Source organism: Prionailurus viverrinus, chromosome D2 (assembly GCF_022837055.1).
Source record: "Prionailurus viverrinus isolate Anna chromosome D2, UM_Priviv_1.0, whole genome shotgun sequence".
Lineage (NCBI taxonomy): Eukaryota > Metazoa > Chordata > Mammalia > Carnivora > Felidae > Prionailurus > Prionailurus viverrinus.
Genome location: NC_062571.1, coordinates 4605185 through 4629472, shown reverse-complemented (window position 1 = coordinate 4629472; position 24288 = coordinate 4605185). Strand labels below are relative to the sequence as shown.

Below are 24288 nucleotides of genomic sequence, written 5' to 3'. Positions count from 1 at the left end.
GGCGCGTGCGCGTCACGAGGAAGCCAGGGCGGCGCTCACGCCCGACGGGAGGAGAAGCGCGCGGCTGACCTCTGACCCGAGGACGGTGACGTGACGTGGCGTCGGGACGCTCGATAGGCCGCGTCAGCCTCGGACGCCAGGGGAGCTGCCCGCCTTGCGGCTGGCGGTGGCTGCGTCGGCGGTGCGCCCTGACGGATGCCGCTGAGCTGAGCCGCGTGACTCAAGGTAGGCTGTGGTGACGGGCGCCCGGGACGCGTGACGTGACGGAGGGAGACCCAGCAGCCCACCCCGGCTGTGGGAGACCGAGACCGGGCGGGGGGGGGGGGGGGGTGGGTCTGACGCGCGCCTGGGGCACCGGGCGCCCTTCCGCTCGGAGAGGGAGGCTCGACGGAGGTGATGTCAGAGGGCGGGACATGCCGCCTTCCGGCCCAGTCCCTCCCGGCCCCCTGCGGCGAGCGTCCCCCGCCTGCTCAGAGGTGGAGGGGCTGTGTCCCTGGAGGTGGTCCCTGTCCCCTGCTGCCCAGCGCCCCCCAGCGCGCCGGGAGTGGGGCCTGCACCGCGCTCTGGGAGACCTGGGCGAGGCCACGCCTGAGTTTATAACCCAGCAAACCGCCGCCATCTGACTTGGGGGAGCTCGGCTGACCCCTGGGCGGCAGGGCCTGCAGACAGCCTCCTCCCGAGGCCGTCACCGCCGCCGTCTGACTTGGAGGAGCTCGGCTGACCTCTGGGCGCAGGGCCTGCAGACAGCCTCCTCCCGAGGCCGTCACCGCCGCCGTCTGACTTGGAGGAGCACGGCTGAGGCTGACCGGGCCCACCCTCTGGAAGCAGGGCCTGCAGACAGCCTCCTCCTGAGGCTGTTACCGTTCTGGAGACAGGCTTTCTTCCTCCCGCCTCCTCCCAGCGAGGAAGTGCCTACAATCTCACCTCTTAAATGACCTTTTAAGGCCTCGCAAACCTGAGCAAAGGAAGGGACGGAGTCAGCACTGATTTCCTAAACTGTTACTCCAAGGGGAGTAATTGCAACCTGCCTTGTTTTTCTTCTAGAAAGAAGTAGTAAAGGAATCCCATAAATTGGGAAGGAGGAATACCTTCTTTCTCAAAATGGGTGAGAACTGTAGTGAAACAGTTAAAATAGCACAAATTAAAGTTGAGTGGAATCTCCTGTAAAATCAAACCAAGACAAAGGGTAGTAAATATCACTCTGAAGAAAACAACAACAACAACAACACTGTCTTTCCAGCAATAACACCGATTAATAAAAATTATATCTATCAAGCAACAGTATTTGGGTTGAATTTAGTATGTTTTCTTAACTTCACTCTCAAAAGGAAAACGATATTTTTTTTTCTAAACACGCTGATGCATCCTGAAAATTATAGTTAAGGTGTTACCTCAAAAGTAGGGTCACCCCAACTTGAGACCACATGAAATAGAAAGTATAGTTATTTCTTAATGTTTTTAGTGTCAGAATGTAAATAGTGTCATATAAATACACAGTGTCATTTCCCAACTTTCCACATGAGACTTCCCCCTGTCCCATTTTTTTCTCTCAGCTGCTCAGGTTGTGTCTCCTTTCTACATGGTCACTCAGTAGTCAGGAAAAGAAAGTAACTTTGCCTTTATCCAAGGACAAAGTACCATCTTCAGGCCTCCGTTGCCAAGACGTGCGTCATCCTTACGGCAGATTCCCGCAAGTCTCCTTGTCAGTTGAAAACCTTCAGAAAGTTGAATCTGCACAGGGGATGCTCACAGTGAAATCTTCCATCCAATGACTGCTTTGAGATCGGTTGTTTTGTGAGTATGCAGGGCGGTCTTTCCTCTGCATTTTGTGGACACTTATGATTCGATTAAATCTCCGTGAAACTTTAATCGTTGCTATAATACGGATGTTGGGAGCATGCTTTGGAATCAGAAGCCTGAATGTGAGCCTTACTTCTGCCACGAATTAGCATCTTAGTCGTTTGCTGTGCATCTCAGTGTGTCCATCTGTCAAATGGGGACGTATGAAGCATTTGCGTTTGCAGCAGTAGTGAAAAACAATAAAGTGCCAATCAGTGTTTACTGAGACAGTGGTTATGAATACTATTTTTAATATGCCGATAACTGATTTGGAGAAGTCAGAAATATTTTCAGGCCTCAGCACTTTCACGTAACAAGGTGTAGGGGTTGGGCTAAGTTGTCAGTAATGCCCTTTAAAAGCTAATAATTCTGTGATTCTAAGGCAGGGGACATAGGGTCTGAAAGGTCTGTTACATAGTTTCTATTCAGATATTAGGATAGTAAAAGACAAGATAAAATAGGCAGAGAGGGAAAGATTAGGACCTGAGGTCCCTGGGTGGGGAAAGACATATTTTGGAACAGTTCTGGGAGTGTCTGACCACAGCACACTCCCTTGGTCACAAGGTTCCTCTTCAGAATGTAACAGACCCCACCTACCCACACTCAGGTTCCCGTGAGGAATTTGACAAAAGACCTGACTAAAAATAAGTAGACCGTAAGATGTTGACCCACAGGGAATGGTATAGCCATAGACCACCCCTCATGCAATGGAAACGAGCCAATCAGGAATGGACAACCCAACACCTACAACCATCCAGCCGGTGAGGGTAGGACCTGAGAACGAACCGGGGGAAGGGGAGGGGGTACTGACCAGAGCCTTGTAAGACAAGGACCTTTGCCTATAGTCACGGGCATTCACTTTCTAATGCCCCCTGTCTATAAAGAGTGCTTTCCTAGTGCTCTTACTCTCTGACCTTATACTCTAATAAACTTTCACTTGCTGCTCATTTTGTGTCCACCTCTTTGTTCTTCGAAACGGCAAGACAACGAATCCTGGGTATTGAGGTCAAAAGTCCTGCAACAATATCTACGCAGAGTTCCCAACTCCCACTCTTAAAAATAATGCATGATAGAAGTGATGTAAAATAGTGGAACGTGCGTGCAGAGGATTTCGGGAGACACGTGCTTAACTTACACTCAAGCCAGATAGTGGCCAGCTTTGCCCTTTTGTCAAGTCACACACGTGGCGTATGATCTCCATTACAGGTGCACCGGAAGCTGTGCCAGCTTACCGTCTTGTGCCAGACAAAAAGTGAACAATATGATGATTTTAGCAGCTTTCGCAGACCTGTCACGGAGTTCCAGGACTCCCCGTATGCTCCAGACTTGGATATACGCTCTAGCACAGTGAGACTGCGGTCAGCACATCAAATGTTACCCATCAGGCTTAATGTACAAGACCCAATGCCAATGATCAACTTTACCCCATTCCTCCCAGGAAACCTCTGATTTCCCTCAAACTTAATAAGAGAAAAGAGACGTCCCGGAGAGTCTTTCAGCACTTGGTAGACAAAAATAACAAGGCACAAGTTATGTAACCTTCAGCAAGCTCTTAGGCTAAGTTTACAGCATTTGGTAATCTCTAATTTGCATGTGCTTTCTTTGGATTTTTAAGTCTGTCCGGTTTTGTCTGGTTTTGGAGCATCATCTTTGGAAGGACGGCAAACAATTCTTTTGAAATTTTGACAAGTGTCACCGACCCACTCGGATGGGTTGGAGCTGCACTTTTACACCTACCTTTGTTTTTCAAACAAAATGCCGGAGTGAAACCTGTAGGGATTTATGAGGAATGAACTGAAGATTTTCTTTGTCTGTTTCCTTTGACCCAGCGTTTGAGAGCACTAAGTGATGTGGTTAGCTGTGAGTGTGGCTTGGCATCCAGAAAAATGTTTTATACTCTAAAGTGGGCAAAGTCTCTGACTGTGGTATGATAGAACCCTCAGTGAAATGTATTTTGGCAAAATTGTTATTTTTGCAGTGTTTAGTATTGTTTATTGTAGCCTGCTTTTTGGTGGATCTTTTATATTTATGTCTCTGTGTCCTGTGATGGCTTAAACATGTATATCTTTCTTCCTTTGAGATGGCCAAGCAGTTGTGCACTGAAGAGGTACTTCCTGGTGATTCATTCATTAATAAAATACAAAATTCTTTTGTAAACTCTTCTTGGACAAATTGATGAAACTTAAAAAACTGTTTTCCTCTGAATAAAACAACTTTTGTTTGTGTTTAGATATATAGTAAAAAAAAAAACAAAACAACCCTCAGTATTTCATTCCATTTTAAACCAGTTCCCTTGTCCTACTCATTTTATGTGGAACAATTGAATACTCAGAGAAGTGAAATAAACCCATAGGCTTTATAGATCATTTAGTCCATTATAACTTTTTATAAAATCTTAGAATTACTTCGATCATATGAGTTTATCTGGATAAACATATATCTTTAATAGCTAAAAGTATTCTTAGAGATAGATATCATAAGACTAATTTTTCCAGACCTGTGCGTTGTTCCTTTGAAATCTAAAAGTACGTTGGATGTATTGTCAACAGTATTCACAGCATCAATGTAAGTGCATTCTTGAATAAGATCTTACTTGGTGTCCAGACATCACATGGACCAGTACAAAATAAGAGCAATTTATATCCAAAAGGTCTGCTGCTTTGGGAGTGACAAAATAATATTTTATAAATATATTCCACATATAATTTTTTTAAATAAACACAGATCATCTCAATAAGCTCGATATGTTTTTATTGATTCTTGTCCCATCCAAATGTTTTTGGGGAGCTTCCTGTTTCTCTGTGGGACCTCAGTGTATGGCAGATCTGTCCTGGAGGTTCTGGAAAGTTCATCATCCTCTAGATCCTTGTTTCCATGTGTCAGAACAAAATTAACCTGTCCTCTGTCTTTTTCCCTCAGTCCCTCATCCTGCTAAAGTCATTATAGGTGACATGTTATACTTTTAAATAGCACATTTTTACATATTTCTGAAGTTAATGCTTTCATGTAAGAAGTGGGCAGAAGTCTCAGACTTTTTTCAGGCCAGTTGAAAAGAGAGCTTTGAGCAGGTAAGCTGGTTTATTATTTTTTGAATCATATTCTATTATGCTGCTACTTGCCATTTACTGTGCATTGATCTACTTTGGAGAGAACTGACGTAAGTATGTGTAGAGGGTCAGATAATTTTCCAGGACTTCTTGGCCACTGTACCCAACTAATGGATGTTTGAATAAGAGAAGACACATATCACATGGAGTTTGGACTTGGCCCACATTTGTACAAGGGTGTCTCTGTTTCAGGGAGGAAAAGAATGATGTATACATGGCTGGCACTTTAAAGAAACACCAGCCTGTCTAGCCAGTCATTAGTGAGGTATGCTGTTGACTCAGTGGAGGACTTCCAGGTATGCGCTGGTCTGTCCTTGAGTTAGCGGTGAATTAAGCCCTAACCTAGGCCGGGCAGTGCCCAGACGGCAAGAAGGTACTGAATGTTGTCTCTCCATAGGGTCTGGTTTGTACCCAAAGTTAAAAAGAAGTGTGCAGAGGTGATTTCAGTACTTCTGAGATTTTAAGAGGATAAGGGTATATTATTATTATTTTTTTAAATTCAACTTAGTTAACATACAGCATAGTCTTGGCTTTAGGAGTAGAACCCAGTGATTCATCACTTAGGTATAACACCCAGTGCTCATCCCAGCAAGTCCCCTTCTAATGCCCATTGCTCATTTACCCCACCCCCACCCACCTCCCCTCCAGCAACCCTCAGTTTGTTCTCTATATTTAAGTCTTTTATGCTTGTCTCCCTCTCTGTTTTTATCTTATTTTTCATTCTTTCACCCTATGTTCATCTGTTTTGTTTCTTAAATTCCATGTATGAGTGAAATCATATGATACCTATCTTTTTCTGACTAATTTCGCTTAGCATAATACCTTCCAGTTCTATCCACGTTGTTGCAAATGGCAAGATTTCAAAGATCTCGTTCTTTTTCATCGCCAAGTAGTATAGTAGTATTCCGGTGTGTGTGTGTGTGTGTGTGTGTGTGTGTGTGTGTGTGTGTACCACATCTTTTTTATCCATTCATCAGTTGATGGACATTTGGACTCTTTCCACTAATTGGCTATTGTTGATAATGCGGCTATAAACATGCTTCGAATCAGTGTTTTTGTATCCTTTGGGTAAATACCTAGTAGTGCAATTGCTGGGTCGTAGGGTAGTTCTATTTTTAAACTTTTTGAGGAACCTCCATACTGTTCTCCACAGTGGCTCACAAGTTTGGATTCCCACCAACAGTACAAAAGGGTTCCTCAGGATGAGGGTGTATTCTTTTCAAAAAGCACTGAATTTGGAAACAAGTGAAACATTAAGAATGAAGAAAGCCCTACAAAGTTAGTTATTACAGATCACACATTCTGTTTTAGGCTCCACCGCTGTGATGGTACAAATGCATCCATGAATATTCGGGACCCTACTTTGTCTGTAGTTCTCCCCCTCCCACCTCAGAGGAGCTCTTCCCTCTTCCTGTCCTTTTCAGGCCAGTGTTCTCAGAAAGCTCATGTTCTCTTAAAATAGTTCTCATCTTAGCAGGCTGGTTGTTGAGATAAGTTGACTGTTGTCCCAGTCAAAGACCATCAAAATCTGTAGGAATGATCTCTGATTCCAGGATTGAGTCTCCAGGCCATGAACTCCTTTAAACACAATAGGCTCTCCTTAAAACACAATTTTAAACACAATAGGCTCTCCTTAAAAAGGAAAGGCCTTTCTCAAGAGTTTCTCAGTTTATATTAAAAATTCAAAAACTACACTGGCAAGTACAAAAAATTCAACACGTTCCACTTTCTGCCTTCACTTTATATAATCCCACACGGCACAGCTTATCACATCATCCTTTCTTCCTTGGCCAGTGGGTCTTACTGGTTCCTGATGATAAGCCACCTTCTACTTTTGTTCTTAATTTCCTCTGTCCTAAGCCCTTCTTGCTTCATTTAAAGCCCAGCCCAAAGGCCATAAAAGCTTTCTTGACAATCACTGCACTCAAGAAGACTTCGATTTCCAAATGTCTATGCTCCCAGGGTCTAGCCCATGAAGTTCAGTACTTGCCAATGGACGTGCTTTATAATAATGTAATAGTACTTAACAGTATGCTTTTCATATTGAAGGCACTGTTTAGGTGCTAAACAAATGTTACTTAATCCCCCCAGCAATCATATGAGGCAGACTTTTTCTTTTTTAGAAAAGGAGAGGCAGAGACTGGGACCGTCCCTAGCAGTCAAAGAACTGCCTGTGATCTTGACTGCCATGTTCCTCTGTGAAGACTGTCATCTTTCTAAGTATTATATCTTCCATAGTACTCAGCAGAGAGTTGTATGTGTGTGTGTGCGTGTGTATTATCACTAAATAGCGACCGATTTAATGTCAAATTTTAAAAGACCAATTATATTATACTTGGATGTACATAGTCTTACATTATTTTACAATGATGTTGATATCTGGAAGGAAATAGGAAAGAGTGACCACAGAAGTGTACTTAAATTCTTTATATCATAACATTACGTGATATCCAAGAGTTCCAGAAGAGCTGATTGGTGAATGTTTGGATTTTGGGCACTGCTGCTTCAGCTTATGGTGATGATACAACTTTTACATTAATTTAAAATTTTCCCTGTCACCTTGGCAAGATCCCAGAATGGTGCAGAAAGGGAGACAAAAACAGAAATGATGAGAAGATAATTACATGCTCAACCACACCAGAACAATTGGTCTAAGACCTAATATAGTGAGAAGGGTGCCATGAATCATGAATCATGAGGTAAAAGACAGCCTCCACGTTAAGTGGCTAACCACAGAAAGCTGCATGTAAACCAGTTAGCCCTTGAGAGAGACTCAGGATCTACAAATGCACAGCATGCATTTTTTTTAACCACTTACCTGGGAACAAGAGATAGTAATTGCAAAAATGAGATCACGAAAGTACTTACCCCGTGACCACATCGGGAGATGCTGGCCAAGTGCTAACTGTGCCAAGAATAAAAAATAAAAATAAACAAAGTGGGTGATTTCATATCCCAGATGAATGTCCAATTTACTGTCTAACCCAAACATAATTTTCTTGACCACTGTAAGTGCAGTGGTATTTTCAGTGCTACATTAGTAGAAAAACAAATTGACACAAAACAATATTTCTTGTGTTCTTTCATCCTTTCCTCTCTCCCACCCTACTTGTGCTCAACCTTCTGATGCTGGAAGATGTGCCTGTAGCGTAGATGTGGCCCCTTGTACTTGAGAAGGTTTTCTCCAAATCTGTTCTATATAAATAGTTTTCAGGTTGATGGTCAAAGACTTTTGTGAAATGAAAGGGACCCAAACCTTTGACTGTCCTGTATATTTTGAATGCAGTATTGAGTTTATTAGAAAGCTAAAGAATAGTGAAGTACTGATATGTTAATAAGAAAAAGAACCCAATTTACTATCATTATTGGCAAACGTAGCAATTGCTACTGTAAAATCTCCTTCCCTGCCTCCATCTTAAAAACCTCGTACAATTTATTTTATTTTATTTTATTTTATTTTTATTTTTTATTTTTATTAAAAAAATTTTTTTTAATGTTTATTTTTGAGACAGGGAGAGACAGAGCATGAACGGGGGAGGGTCAGAGAGAGACGGAGACAAAGAATCTGAAACAGGCTCCAGGCTCTGAGCTGTCAGCCCAGAGCCCAACGTGGGGCTCGAACTCACAGACCGCGAGATCGTGACCTGAGCTGAAGTCTGACGCTTAACTGACTGAGCCACCCACGCACCCCAAAACCTCATACAATTTAAAGTGTCAGTCACTTGATTCATACTTCCCTTTCCTTTAAAAAATATTTAAAAGTACAGTTGAATTAAATTTTTTTAATGTTTATTTTAGAGAGAGATAGAGACAGCACGAGTGGGGGAGGGGCAGAGAGCGAGAGGGAGACACAGAATCTGAAGCAGGCTCCAGGCTCAGAGCTGTCAGTACAGAGCCCAACATGGGGCTCGAACTCAGAAACCACAAGATCATGACCTGAGCCGAAGTCGGACGCCTAACCTACTGAGCCACCCCGGCACCCCGAATTAAATTTTCTAAAGCCAAATTTTCTAAATTTTTGGTTTGACAAACGTTTACACTTGCAGTAGGCAGTTATATGTCATTTACAAATACTGATTTTAAAGGAAAGTTCCGAAGTGTTGGAAAGCTATCAATACTTGTTCCATACATTGTGAATAAAAAAGTGGGAATTATTTCAGGCAAAAGAAAAATGGGTCCATGATAAACACAGTACTGTAGTGGGCTTTATACGTAGTGGGCTTTTATATGCCAGAATAAACACAGTATTGTAGTGAGCTTTCTAGGTTGTTTAAAACTTAACATAATTTGCCTGTTAGTATTTGTCTATAATAATGAGTTTTCTTCAGCTACTTGCTCTGTACATACCACTGAGCGCAGGAAGTAGGAATTAAATATATATTCTAATTGGTTCATAAACTGTAATACAGCTTCACTCTTAATTCCACTTTCATTTAGACAAAGCAGTCATTTGATTTCAAATAACTCTGCGTGGGAAAACTCCTTAGATACAATTTACCACAGGGGACAATGACAAAACACCTTATATAAATTTTTGTGTGGAAAGATCAAATTATATTTTAAGGCACTCACAAAATATTTAAAATATGATTGTGTATTTTAAGGGAATTTTTTGGGTTATTTTGGAACCATACCACAAGAGAAGTTGTTGTTGCTGTTTTTGTTTGTTTGTTTTATTTAAATTTTAGTTAGCTAGTATACAGCGCAGTATTGGCTTCAGGAGTAGAATTCAGTGATTCATCACTTACATACGACACCCAATGCTCATCTCAGCAGGTGCCTTTCCGCAAAAGAGGTTTTAAAGGCAATTAGTTTTTTGAGGGAATAAGTAAGAATAGCTAGGTTTAAAAAAATTCCATAAATACAGGTCAGCTCTTTATTAGTAGATTATTTTGATAAGGTTCATTTGTAAGTTAATAGTTTGCAAGTTAGTGCACATGTTTAGAGATAGCAAAGTTGAAGGAAATTGCTAAATTTACCACATTAGAACTAAAAAATAGTAAAAAAAAAAAAAGACATTCTTAACCACTAGAGTACTTACTTCCTAATTCATGAACTCCTTATTCTATGTAATAATGCTCCATAAATATTTTCAAATTTATGTCAAGAAGGTTGTTAAAAAGTCTAAAAAATAATATCTACACAGTGGTGATATTTGTGTGAAAAACTGGTAAGACAAAACCATATATATATATTTATGTGCATAAATCTAGGTGTGACAGATTAACATGTCAACACATTTCTATTTCTCTTTCTCTCACTTGAACCTTAAGGGCACTCTCAGTCCACAGGGATGCAGAAGTTTAAAGAAACTGGTGACTTAAGTCTAAGATGGGAAGATTTTTGCTTCCTGCTCCCAAATGTCAAGAGACCATGTTTCTGCTCACAAGACTAGGAAAACAGGTCCAGAGAGAAAAGAGCTAGAAGACTAGAGTTTACATTGAAGAGGAGAAAGCCTCTTGATAGGACCAGGGAGTAAGGTAGAGGGGCCTTGGGCAGCACATCTGCTGGGTTAGACAACAGCTCCCTGCCATCCATCCCCTGGGGACATTTGTAAGCCCCCTAGCCCAGGGTTAGCGAATTGTATACGACGTGTGGGGATGACCAGCGTGGAAGTGTCCAGAGTCAGTTAGGAATTTTCCAAATATTTGAGGGAGGTGATGAAAAAATGCTTGGCGGGGGGCACCTCGGTGGCTCAGTCGGTTAACTGTCTGACTCTTGATTTGGGCTCAGGTCATGATCTCACGGTTTGTGGGTTAGAGCCCCATGTCAGGCTTTGCACGGGCAGTGCGGTGCCTGCTTGGGATTCTCTGTCCTTCTCTCTTTGCCCCTTTCCCACTCACTGCCTTTCTCTCTCAAAATAAACAAACATTTAAGAAATGCTTGGGAAAGACCTAAAGGAAATACATGAAAGGGATAATCTTTGTGTCTAGGGCCACTTGTAGAATTGGGGTGGATGGAGCCAAGGAGAATTTTTGCTTCCTCTCTGGATTGAAGGTTGTAGAGCAAGAAAGTGTTCATTTAATGTTTCACATACTTCAAATAATTTTAAATCATTGATTTGATTAAAAAGAAAAAGCAACAGGGGCGCCTGGGTGGCTCAGTCAGTTGTGCGTCCAACTTCGGCTCAGGTCATGATCTCATGGCTCATGAGTTTGAGCCCCGGGTCGGGCTCTGTGCTGACCGCTGGGTGCCTGGAGCCTGCTTCAGATTCTGTGTCTCCCGTTCTCTCTGCCCCTCCCCTGCTCATACTCTATCTCTCTCTCTCTCAAAATAAATAAATGTTAAATAAAGTAAAAAAAAAAAACAAAACACCTGACAAATTCTAATAAAATATTTAAAATTTTTGGGGTGCCTGAGTGTCTCAGTTGATTAGTGTCCAATTCTTGGTTTCAGCTCGGGTCATGATCTCGCAATTCATCAGATCGAGCCCCACATCGGGCTCTATGCAGACAGTGCGGAGCCTGCTTGGGATTCTCTCTCTTTCTATCTCTCTGCCCATCCTCTCTCTCTCCCTCTCTCTCTCTCAAAAATAAATAAACTTAAAAATATACTTGAAAATTTTTTCTTGATAGATGATGATTTTTAAAAAGAGGAAGTTTAAAAAGTGTTATGGGTTGAATGTCTGTATCCCCCCACCAAATTCATATGTTGAAATCCTAACCCCCACCGTGATTTTACACAGAAGTGGAGCCTTGGGGGATGATGAGGTCATGAGAGTGGGGCCCCCACGAGTGGTATTGGTGCCCCTATAAAGACCCCACAGAGCCCTTTCATCCCTGTAACCAGTGAGCGTATTGCAGGAGGAGAGCAGTGCGTGAACCAGGACGTGGGGCTCTCCCCTGACACCGGATGTCCCAGCTCCTTGGTCTGGGACTGTGAGAAATAAACTTCTGTTGTTTCTACACCACCAGTTAGTGGTGGTTTGTTACGGTAGCTTGAACAGAGTAGAACAGGAAGCCAATGAGGATTTTACCAGAGACGCTGAATGGGTCTTCACAGTATTGCCAAGAGGTTTGTAAGTTGTGTTAGTTACACCCAACTTCATGTCAAAGTACATTCTTACACGGCAATATCTCTAATTATTTATTATAACAGCATGTCAGATGTGATTTAGGTTGACTTGAGAGAAATGGAAAAAGAGCCAAAGCGAGAAGAAAAAGGGGAAGTACAAAGGGACGAAAAAGGATATGTGTATATAGCATCTGCTATTTATTGGCATTTTAGAGCGTTTTCTCTATGCCAGCTCCTAATTTTAGCACTTTACATAAACTGTATAATTAACTCTTCAAAACAACTTCAAGAGATAGGTGTTAATATTACTCCATTTTACAAATGTGGATATTGAGAGACAAAAACACAGGCAACTTGCCCAAGGCCACAGAGCTGGGGAGGGTGAGGAGGTGAACCTTGAAAGTCTAGCTCTAGAAGTGGACTCCCAACCACCACATCAGATTCCATTCAGCGTATGTAATAAAAGTTAGCATGGAGGACATTCACTGAAGTCAGATATGGAAAGACAGAATTAATACAAGAAAAGGTTACAGGAGGGAATCGCTTCTGGATCAACCCATTTTTTAATTACCACTAGGTGGCAGCGGTGGCTCAGGGCGTCTTAATTATTTTCGGGAGCAAGAGGGTTAAACAATAGGCCTTGGGGTGATTGTGGAATGAGAAACCATACAACCTCAGTCATCAGTATGAGATGATTATAGATCAAATGTGACCCTTCACGGGACCTTTCTGACTCTGGCTTAAGACAAGTCATGGAATATTATTAATTAACATCTTCATCAGTTCTTTCTATTAACCTCACAATTTGTCAATTTGTCACTACAATTAGTAAAAATCATTGTCTTAATAAAGACATAATCCTGTGCCAAGTATCATGTATATATAAGTTAATAAAGGGACTCCATCTTTTTTCTCCAGGGTCATTATCACAAAGATCACAGTACAACTCAAGGTTAAAGTAAAATGGCAGTTATTAGAAATATGCATGGTGTTGGGCTACAATCAACTGATATTTAGCTAGGAAATCTAGGATTTACTGAGTCTAATCACTCTGACTCCATGAAGTTCCTGAGAAGGAGATACTCACAAGAGGCAAACAGATGATAAACTAATTCCCACCCCTTTGTTAGGGTTGACTCCTACTAACTGCCCCCATTTGGAACTTGCTGGAAGACTGGACATTCACAGATGATCTGAACTCAAGCACCAAGTGGACCTTCTGCCTTCTTTTAGGGCCCTCTTGTTACTGCCAAGTGGTTTGCAAAATGGAATAAATGAGTTTATCTATAAGTCTAAATTATTCTTCCTGGGCTAGCTGAGAGCTCAGGATGGCAGGTCTGCATGAAGGGGCCGGATTCTGGGTCACTTTCCCTGTGGAAGCAGGAGAAGAGCAGAAAGTGTAGGGGCAAAGTCCAAGAGAGAGAGCCACACCAACCATGGGGACTCTTGGCAGTGGGCGGTCAAAGATTAGCAGACGTGGTCTAACGAACTGTTCTGGAAGCCTGTCCCATCAACTCCACGCTGAGGGAGGCAGTCAATAGTAGGTGGGGAGAGAATTGAGAATCATGCCCTTCTCCACCATACAAACAAATAAAACGATGTGCACTTTCTCTTTTCCAGGGCCGTGCTACTCACTGAGAGCCATCAGCCATCAGCAGCTAGCGAGCACTTGAAAATGTGACTGAGAAACGGGTAAGACTAAGAATTTGATTTGATTTTAATTCATTTCAACTTCAACACTGAAACAATATAAAGTATTTTTCTGTTAAACACAGCTTTGTAGTTTTGGTAAGACTCATTGCACATTAACCATGGGACTGCATAAGATACGGCTGCATCCTCATGGAGGTGTTGATAGCACATCTTTCCTGGTGCTACGAACACATGGACCGTCAGTTGAATCAGTGTCGATTGACTCAGTTGCGATGATTTTTGGAATGTATTTATGTGAGCTTTTTATTTAGGCACTGCGAGTTACAGTAATACCTATGTAAATTGTAACTGGTAATTAGATTAAAATATTTTAATCAAACTACACTTAATTTATTTTTAGTGCTTTTCAAATTTAAAATAAAGGCATATATCTGATGCAAAGTCCGTTGGAAAGGAAGAACTAGCATTTTGATGGGAACGGTAAACAAACAAACAAACTTGAATATATGTGCAGATGTAACAATACGAGGCAATTACATTTTGTTGGGCAGATCCAAAAAACCAATGTTCAGAGATGTTTTTAGCAAATGTATAGTAAGTCTGATAATTAAATGTCTAAAAAACACATTTTAAATGATTTTTAATAGGAGCTGAGCTTGTAACCTTGACAAGTTATAAAATGGATACTTGCACACAAAAAATCATGTTTAGATGGTAAAAGAAGTCATTATTTCTGTTACGGCAATTTTGTTAGTTATAAGAAAAAGGTTAAAAAATATATTTGATAAAAAAGATCTTCAATGAAACTGTCAAACAATTACCAGTAAAACACAAATTCTTAAAAATATTAAAGATCAATTGGTTGAAAATCTGAGAAATGGAAATATTTTCTTTAGGTTTAGATGAGTCATGCAATATGAGATATTACTCACAATACCTTAGTTACAGTTTGTTTCAAAAGGCCTTCCAAGTTCACACACACACACACACACACACACAAACTATTAGCAACTCATGACCTAGAAAATTAAGCTGTGTCGTACATTGTTTGGATTCTTACTTCTGTCAAGAAGAATTTTAAATAGGTTTCAAAAAATCAATTTCTCTCCTAATAGATTCTAGTTACATTAGGTCAAAAATTTAAATACATTGGAATTTTTAAAGCAGGAGACTGATGCTTTCCTTATAGCTTCATTCGACTGTAAGGTGCACATTGGAGATATTTGCACTCTGTGTTCTGAGGGTCTTAAAAGTGTCATGAATGCAGTTGTTGAAGTCACTCAAATTTAAACTTAAAGACCATCGATATACTTATATTCGAAGATCATGAACTATTTTATGGAACTATTGAAAGCAAAGACGATGGATTCATTAAATCTTGTGTTCTTTGCTACTGCTCATTACGTGAGTCATGGGGGAATTTTACAAAGATTTCTCGTATTGTTACCTCCATATAAAGATATTTTGAAACAAAAAGAAATAGAGATGAAAAACAGCAGTGGAACTTATGTTTTCTCACTTCTATCACACTGCAGAAAAATAGGCAAAATTTGAAGTTCTAAGAAAAGGAAGTGTTTGCAACCTAGCTAGGCAGGTACAAGAATTTATGTCAAAACTGAAACTGTTCATAGTATAAATCAATACTAATTACTTTACACCGTTTTAATCTGGATCAGTGTACAGGAGAGTTTTCATTGTAATTACCAACATTATGTAAATTGTCTGCAAGAAGTAGGAGAAAAATTTGAGGAACACTCTTGATATTGATAAAGTTTTAGAATTGCTTTTCAACCTATGAAATTCTTTGAATTTGATGTTGATAATATTGAGCTGACACAAGAGTTAACAACTTTACTTAATGTGGTAGATGTAGTTAGAAACTGAGCTACTTTTGCTTCAAAGACAGAGCGGTTATTCTGAGGAACGATGAATCAGTCTTGTCAATGTGGATGTGAATATTAACAGAAATGATTTTTTGTTACTTGCCTCAGTTATTGGAAAACATCTAAGGATGTTTGGAAATTAGGTATGTGAATCTGTTTTTTCGACTATAAATTTTATGAAATCTAAGTACAGGTCATACGTTCCCAGTAAAAATTTAGCTCCCATGGAATATGTGCTGTAGCCTGTAAGTTTAATTTGCATACCAGGATTTCAAACACTTAGTACCAGGAAAAGAATGTAAAGTACCTCATTCATACTCTAAAATATTGGTTATTTGTTGAAGTGATAATATATTTTAGGCATTGGGTTAAAGTATAATACTAAAATTAATCTCTCCTGTTTCTTTTTTCTTGTTTTGTTGTTACTATAAAATCTTAAATTGCCCCCATGGCTCTCATTAAACTTGTATTGAGCCGCGCTGGCCTGGGCTGTGCTCAGAATTTTGGGGGAGCTGGGCTGAGCCCTGAAAAATTTTGTAGCCATATTTTGATCTAACATCCTTACAATGTTTGATTCCAGAGTACAGTCTCAGAATGAAAGACATCGTGATAGCAGAGGGCTTTCCTGGTTTCTCATACCTCTTAGGCATTAACTCCTAACAGACACCTGGGTGTGTAGTATCCCCATTATTTCCATACCCAGCAGCAATCCCTCAAATCTGGGACTGCCCTTCCACATTCCCCCCTCCACCACCCCAGTGCTGCGCCGTGTCCTTTGACTTTCTAAACAAAGCCTGGCCCCTGTGTCCCCCTTCACCAGCGGTCTTATCTTTTTTCCAGCCACGTCTCCCGAAAAGCTACTACTGCCTTCTTTTCCTTCCTCTTCCCCACGGCACACACATCTGCTGATGCTAATTGGCTTCCTTTAGGGTCTCTTAGAAGGAATCAGACATTCTAATCAACAGGGAGGTTATCATTTCGTCCATCTGGTTCCAAAAACTTTAAGGAGTTACTATCTACTTAATGAGAGACATGTCTCCTCACCTTCGTGTAAACTTACAAAGAGGAAAGAAAACCCAGTAGGTTCACTCTTCCCGTGCCTCCAATTTATGGCTCAGAAAAAAAAAATCAGAATTATTATGGAACATGAGTCAAAAAACTAAAGCAAATGGACATATTTATCAGGCAAGGACTGATTTAGAAAGTGTTTTTGAAGATTAGCATGCACAGAGGGACAAAGTCTAATGTTAAAAACATGCTCTGCAAAACTGAAATGTTATGTTATATCAAATTAAGTCTGAAATTGTTTTAATTGGTGTATACATGTGGAAACAATAGAAATCCATCAAGTAGAAAGTACACCTATTCAATTCTGAATGCTCTCAGGAATTTCATGAATTTTTTTATATTAGAATTCTAAGCAAGAGAATAATACAGGTCTTTTTCTTTTCTAGCGGAAGTATTTTTGCAACGGTTTTCATGTAAATATTCATATTTTGCTATTTAGGGTAATCTCCCCATTTTCTGATTTTTTTTAGGTCAGAATATGTACAGTTCCAAGATTACTGTCCTTTAAAGAGAACATATTTTGCCTCTTGTCTAGGCTGATCACTTAATGCCAAAGAAGATATGCATCTCTCTGAATATTACCTCTAGGTTTTCTTCAAATCGAGATAATAATACATTATCTCCTGGGGTTATTGGGGGGGTTAATGTGATGGCGTGCCTAGCACAGAGATAAGCAAATATTGTTATCTGTTCTCATCTCACACCTGATCACTGATGGCATATTCACACCCCGGATCATTGTCAAATAGCAACATTTATCAGGGCCTGTCCTTTCAACCAGTGGAGTCACATCATAATCCCATTTAACCGAGGCAGCTTAAATTCTGCATCCTGTGGAAAAGGGCAGAGAAGTAACAGTTTTCTTGACCCGTGATGTGACCATCACTGACTAGGATTACACAGTTTAAAGATCTTTTTCATACAACATACCTTATTTCCGGAGTAAGACCGGTTATTCGGCTAACCCAAAGATAGTATTTTTTGACAGTTGTTAAGAGTGTAATGTATTTGTGGGTAACTTAAGGAATGTTCAAAGATAACTTTTGTAAATGTAGAATTTACCTCAAGTACTAATTTCAGAACCTGATTCTGACATTACATGGGACTCTACTAGATTGGGCAAAATCCACCTTTTGGCAATTTCTCTTCATTATTGTGAGTCTTTTACCTTAGAATCATTAAGTCTCTTCCTGTCTCACACAGACATGAGAGGGAAGCCTGGAAGGGTTTTGTAAATGCTTTTAGTGCCTTGTACCTTTGTGTGGGTTCAAAAAGCATTGGCAGTTACTGAGAGTTTGTGTGGGTTTTTTTTTTAAATCTTTATTTATTTTGAGGTGGGAGGGAGGGGGGGAGAGAGAGAGAGAGGGAGGGAGGGAGGGAGGGAGAGAGAGGGGGGCCCAAGCAGCCTCCACACTGTCAGCATAGAGCCCAATTTGGGGTCTTGATCTCATGAACCATGAGATCATGACCTGAGCCAAAACCAAAAGTCAGACACTCAACCAACTGAGCCATCCAGGTGCCCCTGAGAGTCTTTGAACAAGAAATGTAACTGAAATGATATTTTTTAAAAGACATTAAGCTGCTTTTTAAAGTATTTTCCCCAAATTTTGTTGCCTTATAACTCTCAAAGCAAGAATCGATTGCTTGTATTGCTTCAATGGGTACAATAGAGAATGAAGTCATGCTCAATTTGGAGTTTCAAATTCAAGGTTTTTTGTTTGTTTTGTTTTTGTTTTGGTTCAGAGCAAAACAGTATCTACGAAGTCAAGATTTTGTGAGGGGAAAAAACAGATTCTTAAATCCTAAAACTTCCTTCTTGTATCAAGAATGGGACTTGAGATCAAGGCAGAGAACTTTGCTCTCCAATTCTATGAAAAAAGTATATGTTAAATAAAGCACGTTTCTTTTCAGGTAGAGATGGGAGTAGAAAGCTCTTCCACCTCTGAGATTAGGAAATGAGAGGCTGTAAAAACCAAGCGACCTAGGTGAGTGAGGATGACCCCAGAGGCCCTTGGGGGGAGGGTTGGGAAAAAGGAAAGGCAGCAGGATAGAAACTCTCATTGGGATTCCAGATCGAGCGAGGGGAACCAAGTTTCTGCTCTGCTTCCCTTTGCTTCATGCAACATGACATCAGCGTGTCGGGTCGGTACAGGCAGAGGTAGGGTCTAGATGTGTAGACTTGGGGCAGCGAGCACCCAACCTGCAGCCCCTACGTGACATGGAAAAGGTCCCCATGTCCCAGAATGACTGTGTGAAGGAAGAAGGTGGCTGAGAATTGAAAGGAAGCAAAACTAAATGAAATTATGCTTAACTGCCAGAAAGTCACCACGGCTCGGGGTGAGAAAACCCGTGCAAAGTCAGAGATCCCCAAGAAAAGGCCACCAACTGTCAGAGAATCTACACAGCCAGAAAGACTCTAAGTGTGGAGCCTAACCAGCACACGGAGTCTGTTGAGCTCCCTGGGCGCAGTCACGCTGTCTACCTTGACAGGCCAGACCTCAGCACCATGATGCATAGACACGCCGGCAAGTGTGTGGGCAAAGGAGAGACCCGTGGATGCCAAGACCCATCGGTTATTCCTCGGTCAGAGTCGGCAGGGCTAGCAGAGTGTGACATGTGGATCCAAGTTCCCTTTCCGTGTCCTCACGAGATTGCATGTCCTTAGATAGGTTAAGGATTTAAGAGACTGAATTAACCCAAGAGCCTTTTTAACCTAACAAGAGACAAAGTTACCATTCATCATCAGATTTCATCATCAAATCTTAGGGTTTTTGATAATAAATAAAATGTGTTTTATTTTTAATCAGAGAAGTAGAGGATCGAAGGCAAAATGAGGCCCCTCGTAGAACATAATAAATTACTCTTTTTGCGCATCTAACCTGTGGTGTGCCAATTTTAAACTTGCTCTAGGAGTACCTGAGTACTGTTTAAATTTTTTTTTTTTTTTCAACGTTTATTTATCTTTGGGACAGAGAGAGACAGAGCATGAACGGGGGAGGGGCAGAGAGAGAGGGAGACACAGAATCGGAAACAGGCTCCAGGCTCTGAGCCATCAGCCCAGAGCCTGACGCGGGGCTCGAACTCACGGACCGCAAGATCGTGACCTGGCTGAAGTCGGACGCTTAACCGACTGCGCCACCCAGGCGCCCCCCCTGAGTACTGTTTAAACCTCCTCGTTACCGCCTTATGCAAACCCAACATGGTCTGCGTATGTGTAATGTAATCTTTATACCATCTCTGCTGGCAGTAAAGATTAGCATGTTATAAACTCAACGGATGCAGTCAAATATCAAAATGTTACTTCGAATATAGAACGAGACATTGGACATCTTTACATGTGAATCAGATAAGAGTAGAGAAGAACAGCTATTTGTTCAGAAGAACTGTCATTACTGGATGCTGGTGTATTGACGTGGTTATTTTAACTGCCGTCCTACAGTATGAATGAGGCAAACCCCACAGCTTGTTACAAGGGCAGCTTAGCAGTTAGACACGCCCCTGCCCCTGCAAAACAGTGCCCTGCTTGAGAAGGTAATTGACAGCCCCACAGGCTGTGATCGTTTATGACCTGGGGGGAGTCTCCTGCAAGTTAGTTTTAGTTATTTGATGACACATTTCTCCTGATCCACAGCATCTTTCTCTTTTCCTCCTCCATTCACATTAGACCGAACCTCAAAATGAATGTTCAATAAATCATTTCATATTCTTGTCTTACAATCTCATCTACTTTTTAAAAAATCTCCACTCATTTGCTGTTCAGTCATGCCTTTTATTTTAAGAAGCTAAGGAGGCAAATGGTTTTTAATTGCCTTCCAAATATTTACATCCTATACATCCTGTGATTCAGCAATTACACTTATCAGTTTTCCACCCCCTGCTAACGTAACCACAGCATTGTCACGAGGAAATCATGGGGGAAAATGCTGTAGTGCACTCACTCAGCTTTGGATGTAGTAGAGGAAGAAATGCCATCCCTCCCTAACTTGCACTGCAAAATTATTTTCCACCCTTAGGGGCAAATGGTCTCTTCCCACCACTGATGGGCCACCACTGTGGCAGGATTGAACGGTTCCCTCGGAAATGCCAAAAAGATTGTTCTCTTACAATGCTGTGTCCAGTAAATACTTGAGTTGTGCCTGTAATTGCCCTAAAATGCGCTTCCTGCTGTGTTTGCTTATGTCCGAGAGCAGTTTAGAAGGTCAGCCTGAGAGTTTTAATAGCCTGGATTACTTGTTATTTCGTAATGGAGTAGCCAGGATAAGAGGCGATAGTTAATATTTGCGCCTCATTTATTGAAGAAATGCTTCTGGAACTCTTTCACAGGATGATGATGATGTCATTCATTCTGATTCAGGTGTATCTTTAGGGTATTAAGTTATTGGTGTTGTTTTCAGGAAATACACAGCAAGCACAGAATTTCTTGCTCACAAATAGACCTTTCTAGTAATCTGAGTGGAGGGTAAATCTATGTACGTTCTGTGCCTCCGAGGTTCCCTGGCCTTTACCTGGACTGTTGCTCCTGGGATGGACTAGATTTGGAATCTGAAAGTAGCAACACCAGTGCAGGCTGCCTGAGGAGTGTCATGTGGTTCTGCCTGAGGACGTGATTAACCCTTGCCTGAGTCCCCGGGCCATTCTGAAAATCACCGAGGAAGAGGCACAGCAGTGTTGGGTTTGCATGGGACAACAGTGACCTCCAGTGCTAATACACTTCACAGGGACAGCCCGGAATGGCGACATCGCATCATTTCTTGGTAAATGAACAGACATGATGACAAGGGAAATGTGGTTAGGAAGAGTGTCCTCGTGAGTCGCTGCTAACAACAGGGGCAAGTGGCAGTCCAGGTTAGAGAGAACGTTCCCTCGTGGCACCGCCCAGCAGGAAGCACCTGCTTTCCCAGCCTCACTTCCGAGAAACAATGGCAGGACGCCAGGCTGCCTGCACTCTCTCGGCTTATCTCCTGGGACATGTAAATGGAGATGGTGGTGCCAGCCAACATTGATGCCTCAGGCTGGGCCTTGATGGTTGTGGAGTTCTCTCTTCCCTGGGTGTAGGAGACAGTTTGAGACACCACTAAAGATACAGAAAAGACCAAGCGGCTTGTAACTAGGATTATTTAAGATTGCATTCATTGCAGGCCGTCTTCTCTCCAGAGAAAGATTCACTGCTTGATGCTCTTTTGGTCCCAGTCAACAAGCATTGAGAAAGCCATGTGCCATCTACCTTGTTCTTCACACCATGTGACAGCATCGTCATTGCCCTGTGTTGGAGAAGAACTACTTTCTGATGCTACCTTATGAAGCTTTGTTGACTTTAATTTAGCAATAACTACTCCCTCAAAAACTATCCCCAGATCCATCCAGAATGTGTTAGGTGCCAATTACAAGTAGGCACCATGGTAGTCCCTGCTCAGACATTATCTTCAATGTTTGCATCATCCACATGACGTAGGTTTTGTCTCCATTTTATGGATGAGGAAAATGAAGCTGACGGAGGGCTCAAAAATTTGCCAACAGTGGGAATCGCAGGATTTGAACCCAGACTCTCTGGCACTACCATGCCCTTTCTGTACAAATGGAACGCAGAATCCTCAGCCACACAGGTCACATTTCGAGGACTCGTAAAGGCCATATAGGGAGGCCTCCCTCTTGGGAAGAGTGTGTGGAGGTTAATTTTGTAGGTCAATCAACCTGACTAGGCATTAAGGTCTCCAGACGGTTGATTAAATACTCTTTCTCTGTGTGTGTGTAAGGGTGTTCTGGGAAGAGATTAGCATTTGAGGAGGTAGAGTGTCCCCGGCATAGATGGATGCCACCCAATTGGTTTGGGGCCTAAATGCGATAAAAAGGCTGAAGAAGGTTGAATCTGCTCTCTGCTTGACTGTTGAGCTAGGACATGGGTCTTCTCTTGTCCTCAGAGCTGGTTCTTAGGTCTTTGCACTTAGACTGGACCTATACCCCAGCTCTCCTGGATCTCTATGTTGCAGGTTGAGGATCAGGGAACTTCTCAGTCTCCACAATTACATGAACCAATACCTTAAGACAAATCTATTTGTGTGTGTGTGTGTGTGTGTGTGTGTGTGTATTCTCTTTGTATATGTATATTCTCTGTGTGTGTGTATATATATATATTCTCTTTATATATACATATTCTCTTTATACACACACAGAGAGAGAGAGAGAGAGAGAGAGAGAGAGAGAATATATATATTCTATTGGTTCTTTTTCTCTAGAGAACCCTGAGTACTAGTTACAGTTTTTATTTAATACTTTTATATCCATAAGACACATAAACTACATGTAAACCTAAGGAAGTTTTAATCTCCTAATCTCCTTTAAATGACTGTAGTTTTACCATCTTTGCTGTGGGGCTGGGCATAGTTTTAGAGACATGTCAGGTCCTTCCTTTATATTTGTCTTAAATGGAAAGATGAACACAAAATTGCCCTGCCGCCGAGTTTTGTTCCCTTTCACTTCCTTTGAAATGCTGTAAGAGGACTGCTGGAATTACATTTTCTAAGAAAGCAGACACACATGGCGACTTCCCCTGGATTCTACACAAATGGGGTTCTGTGGAAGGTCGGGACCAAGTCTTTTGGATCTTTGGTCACCCCAAATACCTAGTACAACGATCTAGACATAATGAAGGGCCAAAAGAAACTGAATTTGAAGATATATAGGGTTTTCTTCTGTGCGTTTTAGCTAGTAGGAAAGTTCTTTTATTTCCCAATGGCAGAGAGAAGTGTCTTTGCCCTTTATGTCCAGTCCCCTTTTTCTCAGATGAGCAAGGCCTTGCGCTCTGAAGAATCAAGCAATCCCTGTCGTCTCAGAAAGAGAAATTCAGATAGGAGAACACTTACCCTTCACTGTAATGAATGGATCTTGGAAGATTCAAGCACCCAGTAGAGAAAAAGGGACCGTGGATGAGAGCTGATGCAATTGAATACACTTCTAAACACATAATTTCTTTTTTTTTTATTTTTCAACGTTTATTTATTTTTGGGACAGAGAGAGACAGAGCATGAACGGGGGAGGGGCAGAGAGAGAGGGAGACACAGAATCGGAAACAGGCTCCAGGCTCTGAGCCATCAGCCCAGAGCCCGACGCGGGGCTCGAACTCACGGACCGCGAGATCGTGACCTGGCTGAAATCGGACGCTTAACCGACTGCGCCACCCAGGCGCCCCTAAACACATAATTTCAGCACAGCACACAGCGAGTGACCTGATGTACCAGAGCCCATCTTTTAGGTCTTGGTGGCCTTTTGTGACACAAATCACAGGACATGCAGTTTGGAGCAAGAAAATAAAATTTCTGCTGAACTGTATGTCCTGTGAGAACAGGGGCCACGGCCGTCTTCTTGGCTCCTGGGTTGATAGATCTCAGTACCAAGACTGGCATACGATGCATGCTTGGTAAAATTCATAGAGGCGAACGAATAAGCGAGCAGGTAAATGTTGTGTAGGGACTTTAACCTGGAAGAGCTGGAAAGGTCCAAAGTGGAATCCAGAACAGGAAACGTCCGCCAGCTCTTCCTGACCACGTGAGTGTTGCACTGTCGGCCACAGCAGCCTCCAGCCGCACATGGCTACGCACATTTCATTAATAAAACCCAAGTGACAGGGACACTCAGTTTCTCAGTCTCACTAGCCACATTTCAGACCTTCAGGGACAGAGCAATCTGGTGGTGAGCATAGGTACGGCGTAAATACAGAACGTCTCCGT

The 24288-nt window shown here is 41.8% G+C and overlaps 1 long non-coding RNA gene across 2 annotated transcripts in view; it reads left to right on the top strand.

Annotated features, from left to right (window-relative positions):
* Positions 1-101: 101 nt before the first annotated feature.
* LOC125148125 (uncharacterized) overlaps positions 102-24288 on the top strand; it is a 150841-nt gene continuing 126654 nt past the window's right edge. For both annotated transcript variants that reach the window (XR_007145429.1, XR_007145430.1), the window contains exons 1-2: positions 102-225; positions 13581-13652. This is a non-coding gene — a long non-coding RNA (uncharacterized LOC125148125). The remainder of the gene's footprint in view (positions 226-13580; positions 13653-24288) is intronic.